The sequence below is a fragment of the Perna viridis genome, chromosome 11 (genome assembly GCF_037379345.1).
Source record: "Perna viridis isolate PV_CMFRI_1.1 ecotype Kerala chromosome 11, ASM3737934v1, whole genome shotgun sequence".
NCBI classification, from domain to species: domain Eukaryota; kingdom Metazoa; phylum Mollusca; class Bivalvia; order Mytilida; family Mytilidae; genus Perna; species Perna viridis.
This window is the reverse complement of record NC_142455.1, coordinates 29,676,222-29,687,109: the sequence shown is the minus strand read 5'-3', so window position 1 is coordinate 29,687,109 and position 10,888 is coordinate 29,676,222. Positions and strand designations below refer to the sequence as shown.

The 10,888-nt window shown below is 34.3% G+C and overlaps 1 long non-coding RNA gene across 1 annotated transcript; it reads right to left on the bottom strand.

Annotated features, from left to right (window-relative positions):
* Positions 1-6,171: 6,171 nt before the first annotated feature.
* LOC148603655 (uncharacterized) lies at positions 6,172-7,621 on the bottom strand. Its single transcript, XR_015916638.1, has 2 exons — positions 7,476-7,621; positions 6,172-6,325 (listed from the first exon to the last, which is right to left on the bottom strand). It is a non-coding gene; the product is annotated as an uncharacterized LOC148603655 (long non-coding RNA).
* Positions 7,622-10,888: the final 3,267 nt, after the last annotated feature.

The window sequence follows — 10,888 nt, the reverse complement described above, 5'->3', positions numbered from 1 at the left end:
TCAAGGCTATTTAATATATGTAGAACTGTAAAATTTCAATGATTATATGATATTAATTATTTAAATTTTGACGCAGATAGCTGGACTATTTTGTCAAATTGACCCGAACATTCGCACTCGCAGGGAGGAAAGCTCAATCGAAATTTGCCATTTTTTCTCTCGATCTGACCCTTTTGATGAAGATGTTGGGAGCTTCTAATGACGGATTTTCGGAGCTGCAATGTACACTTTTTGTGTAGTAAGTATAGATTACAGTGGCGGATCCAGGGAAGGGTGCATGGGGTTGACACCCCTCCTATTTATTGGGAAATTTCACGTGTGATTAATTTGATCCCAGGAATTTAACTTCGGTACATAAAATGCAAGCACTATGTACATATATGTTAATTACTACTTGTACATGTACATAAATAAAATGGTAAACACACATGTACATACATGTAGCAAACAATGACGTATTTAAAATAGAAAATAAACAGAATTGTTAAATTATTATGATTTCAAAGCAGAGACATAACAATGTCTCTGTTTCAACGGTAAGGATGAAAGAAGATCATGTGGCATATTCATCACATTCAGTAGGTAATTTTGAACTGTCAAAAAGGAGGGATATCCAGTGAAGTAAAGTAATGTCCTTGCGACGCGAGTGGACACATGAGCCATGACATTACACATACACTTGTACATGTTCCTAAAATCCAAACTTCCACACCGACCACAGACCTATATCGCATCCCTAGACCTGTATCACATACTGTATATCACACCCAGACATATCTCATACTGTCTATCACACCCCTAGACGTATATTATTGCATACCGTATATCACATCTCTAGACATATATTGCATTCTATATCACACCCCTAGACCTTTATTGCCTCCAGTATATCACACACCCCTAGACCTACTGGTATATTGCATACCGTATATCACACCCCTAAACCCATTTCAAGTACCCTATATATCACCCAGACATATACTGCATACCTTATATCACACGCTTAGACCTATGTCACATACTGTATATCACACCCATGGACCTATATCGCATTCTCTAAATCACACCCATAGATCTATATGGCATACCCTATATCACACCCATAGACATATATTGCATATCACACCTTGCATAGAACACAATTGAAGTACATTTTGTATAGATAAAATATAAAAAAGAATGCACATGACATGAAAATCTGTTTCATATGCAGTATCAACCCTCAACCTATATCACCCCGCGGGCCAGTGGTTCTTGAGTTAATATAGGAGTCTCCTGTTGATACTGCATGTGATACAGATTTTGGCATGCACTATTCAGTATGGAATTTAAAGAAATAGTAATACAATGTACATGTGCATTATATCCATGCAAGTCATAACTTATTATCAATATGGTTCTTTTTAGTACATTTTCCAGATATACCAGATACTTTTATTTAGAAAGCAGATCATAAAGTAAGAAACAGGATTTTCATGACACAAGGAAGACACAGTTATGTTAGTAATTCTGTGTCCATGAAAGTGCATTGAAAATGTGTTGGAATTATCAAGACTAACCTAAAGTAGACCTTTTCTAAGAGTTGATTTTCATGGACATTCTTACATATACAATGTACTAGGTAAGTGTTGAAGGTATACATTATTTATTCATATACTTTGTATGTACACAGTTATTTAAAATGGTGATAGGAATACAGCTTTTATTGCTAGTGTAAAACAGTGTATTCATATTTCTTAGCAAAATTTGCAGTTTACATTTGTATGTCTGTGAACAAGAAATTTACGTGAATCATTTGCTTGATTTAGTGTGTAACTACAACAGACACATAAGCTTAAAAAGTAATTTTCTCCAATTGGAAGAAATTCTTCCTATGGGAGCACTTGTTCTCCAATGGAAAAATGTGACTTTCCAATGGGAAAACTGGTTTTCCAATTGGAAAGTTGATATTCCAATTGGAAATGAAGTTTTCCTATTGGAATAATTTTTTTTTCAAAATTTAAAGAATATGTTTACTATCTTCACAATGAAAATATTATATTTGTTTTTCCAATTTAATTCCGTACAGTTTGGTTTCACCATATTTTATTGTCCATACAACAGCAGTTATTGAACCAAGCACAAAGTATAAGACTTTAATCTCGTTTTTGACTGAATGGAGTTTATTGAGATCCTACATGCAGTTACTGAATGAAAAACTTGATAGGTCGAATTTAAATAAGATTGTAAGATCCGTTCGCATTCATATCTGTTGCTTGACGTTGTCACGGGGGTCGTTCAATGTGACACAGTCAGGGTAGCATGCCAAGCTAAAAAGACTCTTAATCGAAGAGTTCAAATAAACCATAACTTCCTTTAAAAACCGTCATCTCACGGTGGTTCACTCTTGAGACCCCCCCCCTTAAAGTGGGAATGGTATTTTACTAATTCAAAACTCGAGAAGTTATCACTTTATTTTCAACGAGCATTTCTTTGGAGAGGTTGCTCCTCTTGTGAAACTATGGAAAAATCAGAAACTAAGAAAAAGCGAATAAATAAGCGGTGTTTCTTCACGCCAAAAGACTCCATTTCATGCTTAATTATTTGCTGAGATAGAGGAGATAAGTACGTACAAATAAATTCCACGTATAGGTCATAACTGTGAAGGTTAGTAGTTTTCAAAACATCGACATTGTCTATAGAAATAGGTTTGTTGGCATTCGAAGAATATAGTGTGGGATTGGCGAGGGATTGGGTTATTGCCGTGATATATCGAAACATAATTAATTTTGATTTGTTTAAATGGTGTGGTCTATACTTTATGAAAAGAAAAGTGCACTTATTGTGAGTTTGTTGTGCACGTGAAACATTCTTTGGATAACTCCAGTTGATAACTATTACCTTCATATTTGTTAAAGTTTATCAAATTCAAGTTAATTCAGCTAATTTTGATTTTGTACCCGAAGAAAGCATGAAGCATTATCTTAACAGATTACATGTAAACTAAACATACAAAATACTTATGATAAACAATTAGACTTAAGTACATTTTGTTCCGCTGTTGGTGAAACCGAAACGATGAAGCGTCCTTGAAGTGTGTACTCACATTGACAAAATTCGGTGATACACTTCAAAATATGTAATTCGGTGATCAAACATTTACCGTGAGAGGAATGCGAAGGAGCACTGCTGGGTTTGCTTGTAGACAGAGAGTAATTCTTAAGGAAGCAATTTATTTGATTTATATTTGGGGGATAGGATCAAATTCTCTGTCTTGTCTTTTGATTTAGAGAAAATATAGGCCCTAGCTTTTTTTCTTTTGATATATAGTTCTCAATTGCTTCTGTTTAATTATCCTTAATTTCTTAAAATATTCGTCACTTGAATCCTCTATAGAAAAACCTCTGTCCTGGTATAGGTTTATTAACGACGTGGATATGAAGTGGACACATGACGAAGAAGAACTAAACAATTTTATCGCTCGTGCCAACAATCAACATCTTTCATTTAAGTTCACTCACGAAACATCTGCTACTAACATCTAACATGGATGACAGTTCTTAGGCATAAGATACTGATGTGTGTCAGTTGGTTTTGAGTAAGGTCCGTGGAGAAATAGTATACAATTTAGTCAAGCTCTTAGGCTAAGACGCATTTGTTCAAATGACGAATCCTTAAAAAAAACTGAAGAACAATTTAAGAAGAAGGGGATATAGATACAAGACCATCAAGGAAGGGTTCTAAAAAATTCACAATATCCCAAGAAGTATTCTGTTCCAATACAAGGTAAAGAAAAAATGTAAAAGAACCCTTTGTGTTCCAACATACCACCCCTGCCTTAAAAACAGCCACAACACCATTCGTGAGCACTGGGCCTCTGTCGAGAGAAACTCAACATTATCCAAAGTCTTTCCAGAACCACATATGATTGCTCTCAGACAGCCAGACAGTTTGCGTAGTCTACTTGTGAGGGCTGAAATATCTAAGCCCAACTTGACTCCAAGCGAGAGTCGCTCCTGTAGTGACAAAAGGTGTAAATGTTGCAACCAAATTCACCACTCGTCATCATTCACCAGCACAGTCACGGGGAAACGCTACAAAATATTTTGCAACGTGCACTGCAAGAGTGCTATTGTAATATATTTGCTCCACTGTCCCATCTGTGGCCTTCAATATGTTGGTGAATCTAAACAGCCTTATTACAAGCGCTTGAACGGACACAGGAGCGACCTAACAAAAAAGCCTTTACTCCCAGTGAGTCAACAATTCAGATTACCTAACCACTGCCTCCATGATTTCAACAAAATGAAAATCTTCATCGTGGAACAAAACACGACCTGGAGCGATCTACAGAGAGTGAAGCGGGAGGGATTTTGGATAAAAGAACTCCGCGTTTTACACCCACTGTATAGTTTCTTATAACAGTGTTTGTAAATAATTTTAGTTTTATAGTTCAGTATTCAAGATCTACACACAACGTGTGTCTAATACACAATGTTCAAGATCTTTGTTACTGTCGATAAAATTTTATACGTCACAGGTATTCACTTGATTAGGTAGCGAGTTGTGTTCACAGACCATTTACTTTCATACACACTCAGTTTATTTAAAGCACTGAAGAAGGTCATTTGTTCACTGAAATTTTGCCCATTATATATTTCATTATAGTGTGTTAACATCTTTATCGGTATCGTAGTGTAATCCTTTAGACTTAAATGATTTTTATGTTTGTGCTGCATCGTTAAGAATGGACGATCCGATACCCATATAAACTTAAAAGACTAACAATCATATTATAGTTCCCTATAAGAGTCGGTCGAGCAGTGGACAAATTTACGCTTATATCTTTCATTAAGTCTATTGTGGTCTTTTTGCCAGCATTGTATAAACAGCATAGTGCATCAGCGCAGCTTGATTGAACATTGTGGTAATGAGATCAAAGAACTATTTGGCAACACTTTTTTAACGTCATGTGTAATTTTGTTTCATGTGTAGAAACCACCAAACTTTTAAATAAAAACAATCTAGTGTTCTTAGTTTTTTTGTTGCATATCTGTAACAAAATTAATAAGAAACACATACAAAGAAAGAAAACTCTATCTTATCTTCTCCAATTCTAAAATTAAAGTTTACGCACTTCGATGCGAGGTATCGCAATGTTAATCAAAGTGCTGAGGCACTGAGTCAAGGAAGACCTCATAAATATTCATGTAACCAATTTGCAAGCTGAAAAAAAAACGATAAAAAACTTATTCATTGTAATGAAATACATATCAATACTGCTTGTTTATTAATGCATTTATGGATCTTCTTTTCTTTTATTGTTTTTGGTATTTCTGGCTGTGTACGTTTTTGTCCTCAAATTTCTTGACACTTTACACCTAAACTAGCATTTCTTCAAAAAATATTATCTCCACTGTGAATCACTGACTATCAATATCATACGGATTTTCAAATTAAGGAAAAATCCACACTTTTAAATTTCGTGTTGGAAATGCATGAAGTAGAAATGAACCCTGTGGACTAGGGGAGTTAGGTTGACCAAGGACCTAATCTAAAGGGAGAAATGAGCAAAAAAACTTCTCCTTGTTTGTGCTCTCTTTGACAGTGATTTGTAATAGATTAAATGAACAGATATGTCAATATTGTTAGTTTTCAAACAGAATTTACTAAAGCTTGTCCTTATCATTGTTGTCTAGATTAGGCCCCAAGTTGAAAATGTCAAAACTATACACTTTTTTACAATAAATAATTACCTTTCTCTCGGATTTTTTCAATTCAAACAAGGATACAAACTCTTGTTATCAAAACTACTATGCAGTTTAAAAATCTTTAAACTAAAAAAAAACTTTGGTTGTACCTCATATATTTTAGCAATTCAAGAATAAAGAGATGTAGTGAATACAGGAAATATTTTGTCTTTCTTTATGACAAATGCACTTTGAATATAAATCCATCTTTTCTACTTTCCAAAACAAAAAGGTTACTAGTGAACCCATACCCCATGAGTACCACTTTTTATGATGAATCATTATTGCGCTTGAGCAGAGTGTTTTATACTTGTCTGCCTTCAATAATGTACGTCCATTTCTTTCATTTTTTTTTCTGCATGATTGTTTCACCGCTATGTATTATATTATAATACAAGTAACTCTTATGTTTTGCCAACAAATAAGTGCTACGAAATCAGACTTCATATTTGTAGTTTTTATTAAGAGATGTTGACATGTACCAGCACTTGAGAATCATGAACTTTGTTTCATGCCTAAATAGTGTCCCAGAAATAGTTCATTTTGCTTTTGCTTTCTTCTCGCTACATCTAGTGAAACTTTAAAAGGGATTACCACTGAAAAGAAATCAAGGAAAAAATAATAACAGTGCCTTTGATAATTGAAAAATGTTACATTATGTAAATGCATGAAAATATACATGTATTTTACCCACATCATATGGAAAGACAGAAACCTTCTCTTGATGAGAAATATTCTTACATGAACATATAATTGTGTGCAAAATCAGGCGAAAATAGAGGTTGGGTGGTTATCATTGTCCCAGGTTTTTACTGGTTTTAAGCCACCTAGTCAGTACTGGTTGATTGAAATTTTGCAAACAGTATTTCTGTAGCATTATAATTTCTGTCCTACATTATAAAAAGTTAATACAATAAATATATATTATATTTTAGTGTTCTGAAATGTTATTCTTAAAATATCGCTATCAGCTGTCTTAATTAAGAAAAAATAAACATTTCTTTCTCTAAAATAATTCAAATTTATCTTAAATAAAACATAACAAACTACAAAAATGTAGTGCAGTGTACGTCATGAGCACATCTTTGTTTCATTAACTGTTAATAACAGGTAACATAAGTGAGAGTAGAATAGGTTACTTTTCACCTGGCTGACAGGTGGTCATTGTTAAAACAACATCCCCTCATAACCAGGAAGATCATTAAAGTGGTTTGAAGTGGTGAGTTTAAAACAATAAATTAAAGCCATTTCATGTACTAGACAAAACTTCTAAATACAGAAACTGGAAAGTTTACTAATGATATTGCTTTAGGGCTTCTCCCATGTATGGTTTCTAGTTACCTAATGATTTATAATGATGTCCAGACCCCCCTTTCAATATATCTGGATCCATCCCTGTATGTTGATTTACTTGTGAGCAATTAATGTCACACTGTAAAGTTAATAAGAAAATTGATACATGTATTATTATATTACAAATATAATTTCATGTATGAAATCTTTAATTAATACTGTACTGCATATGCCAGTAACCATAGTTAGAGTACATGCACATGCATTTTTGAAGTTTTCAGTATAAATTTCCTGTTCACAGACATACAAATGTAAACTGCAAATTTTGCTAAGACATATGACAACTGTTCTACACTAGCAATGTTTACGGTAGACCTATCACCAGTTCTGGAAATTTTAAATCATTGTGTACATTGGAAGTATATGAACAAACTTATGTATACCTTCACTTACCTAATACATTGTACATGTATAAATGTCCCTGAAAATCAGCTCTTAGGAAAGGTCTACTTTTGGGTGCCTTGATATCCATCATATTTTCAATCCACTTTCATGGACATAGAATTTCTAACCTAATTGACTGTGTCCTTCATGTGTCATTAAAAATCCTGTATCTAACTGTATATCTTGACAATGCACTAAAAAGAAGCATATTGATAATCAATTATGACTTACATGTATATGGATATAATACACAAGTACATTCCATACTGAATATTACATGCCAAAATCTGTATCACATGCGGTATCAGCACAAGATTCCTATGTCAACCCACTAAGGGCTATTGGTCGCGGGGTGATATAGGTCGAGGATTGGTACCCCATCAGATACAGATTTTGTCATGTTCATCAAAACATGTATTTAAGTTATACTTCAAGTGTGTTCTGTGTAGGGTGTGATATAAGGTATGCAATATAGGTCTAGGGGTGTGATATAAGGTATGCAATGTAGGTCTAGAGATGTGATATAAGGTATGCAATGTAGGTCTAGGGTTGTGATATAAGGTATGCAATGTAGGTCTAGAGATGTGATATAAGGTATGCAATGTAGGTCTAGGGGTGTGATAAAGGGTATGCAATATAGGTCTAGAGATGTGATATAAGGTATGCAATGTAGGTCTAGGGGTGTGATAAAGGGTATGCAATATAGGTCTAGAGATGTGATATAGAGTATGCAATATGTCTAGAGATGTGATATAGAGTATGCAATATAGGTCTAGAGATGTGATATAGAGTATGCAATATATGTCTAGAGATGTGATATATAGTATGCAATATAGGTCTAGGGGTGTGATATAGGGTATGCAATGTAGGTCTAGGGGTGTGATATAGAGTATGCAATATAGGTCTAGGGGTGTGATAAAGGGTATGCAATGTAGGTCTAGGAGTGTGATAAAGGGTATGCAATGTAGGTCTAGGGGTGTGATAAAGGGTATGCAATATATGTCTAGCGATGTGATATAGAGTATGCAATATAGGTCTAGAGATGTGATAAAGGGTATGCAATATAGGTCTAGGGTGTGAAATAAGGTATGCAATATAGGTCTAGGGGTGTGATATAGAGTATGCAATATAGGTCTAGGGTGTGATATAAGGTATGCAATATAGGTCTAGGGGTGTGATATAGAGTATGCAATATAGGTCTAGGGGTGTGATAAAGGTATGCAATGTAGGTCTAGGGGTGTGATAAAGGGTATGCCATATACCCGGTAGGTCTAAGGGTGTGGTATATCTGCTATGCAATATAGGTCTAGGGGTGTGATATAGATTATGCTATATATGTGTAGGTCTAGGGGAGCGATATGCAGTATATGATGTGCATATTATGTATGACTAAGGGTGCGATATAGACCAGCGGTGTGATATAGTGTATGCGATATACATGTAGGTCTAAGGGTGTGATACACAGTATGCCATTTAGGTCTAGGGGTGTAATAAAATGTAATCAAATCGTTTTTAACGTATTTAGTAAAATTTTCAGCAGTAATGTCATAAGCGGGGACTCTTTATGCTCTAAAAGTTTGTTTGGCTACATATAAATACCTAATTTTTACTAGTCTAAGATATCCCTCTTTTTGATAGATCAAGACCAACTACTCAATGTGATAAATATGCCACATGGCTTCATTTCATCCCAATCTAATTCAGATTGGATTTTAATTGCTCCCACTTCTTCCTTTGTCGCATGACTTCATGTGACTTAAAAAAAGGGGGAGCAATTAAGATCTAATTTTAATTACATGTACATTGCCTTTCATTCTTACCTTTGAAACAGACATTGTTCATGTTTCTGCAATCGAAATAATATTAATTTAACAATTCCATGATTCAAGTGTTTATTTTCTAGTTTAAATACTTCATATTGTTTGCAGCTCGGACGTTAAACCCCAACAAACAAACAAACAAACAAACATATTGTTTGCTACATGTACATTTGTATGTTTATTCATGTACATGTACACACTGCTTGCATTTTAAATTCCTGGGATCAAATCAAACACCCATGATACACATTTGTATATAGGAATTACATGTATTTAACAGTACAATGTGTATAAAATATAGAATAACTTGAAAACTCTTAGCATATGTAAAAATATTTTTTATCAAAATTGTTCACAAAAATATCTGTAATTTACAAACACTAGAACACTTTCTCAAACCTTCAGGACCTATCTGGCAGAGGAGGATCCACACACTTTGAAAATGAGGGGTGGCAGCTTGGGTTCCTCAGAAAAAGGGGGTGCTAAGACATTATTTGCCATTTTTGTCAATTTTACACATGAAAATTATAAATTTCCCATAAAAGGGAGGAATGCCACCAAACAATTAACACTTTCAAACCTACAGGACCTATCTTGTAATGGTAGACGTTAACTAACAACTCAAAGAGTGTACATTGCAGGTAAAAAAAAATCTGTCATTAAAAACTTCCGACATTTTCTTGTGAATGTTTGACCGGGTTGCTCGAATAACCAAAAACCTCGGTGTTAACCGAAAACCTCAATAAAACACGTTTTTGAGTGGTATAATTGCTCACTATGTTATTTAAATACACTTGCTAGATACCTAACAAAAGTCTGTAATAATCAATACGGCGTCAGTATTTTGAAATTAGTCACTTGTCCTTCTGACGCCATATTGTTTTCGGGTATTGGGGGTACCGTGTTTGACCTGCGTCAGGTCAATTAGAAAAAAAAATCCTGCTCGCTAAGACAAAATTAAAATAGTTTAAGATAAGCAGATAATAGAAATATTGCAATTCAACAAATATTACAAAAGCTTTGATGTCATAATACTTCCATCTCTTACGAAAAATAAGGCATCACATACTGATCGCGGTGGCGGAGCGATATACTAACGTAAATTTGCAAGGTGGAAAAGGGGGAGGGTAAAGAGAACAGATCGCGGAATATTTAGGGAGTTCCATGTGGCAATATCAACTTCCGGTTGAATCCCACTTGCCGACTATCTCTAAGTCAAGTTCAGGCTATAAATAGCCTTCCTTGACAAAAATGATAAATAAATATAATAATTTTGAAATAAGTAACTCAATCTGGCTACAAACTTATGCATAAGAAATACTAGCAATATACGATAAAATCATCTGATGGAACCAATAAAATAGACAATTAAGACACAATGCAAAAGCGAACTCGAAATAAGCAAACTCATTTAGCAATAAACTTAAAATGCGTACAAAATGAATACACATGCGAAAGACACATAGAACTTTACCTCGTATATAATAAAAAGGTTTTACTAAAAAACTGTATATGTCAGGACCGACTGACTGCATGCTCATTAATTCAGGGGCGTTAATTGAATTGAATTATTCAATGTAGTGCAAAGCAAGGCAAAAATAT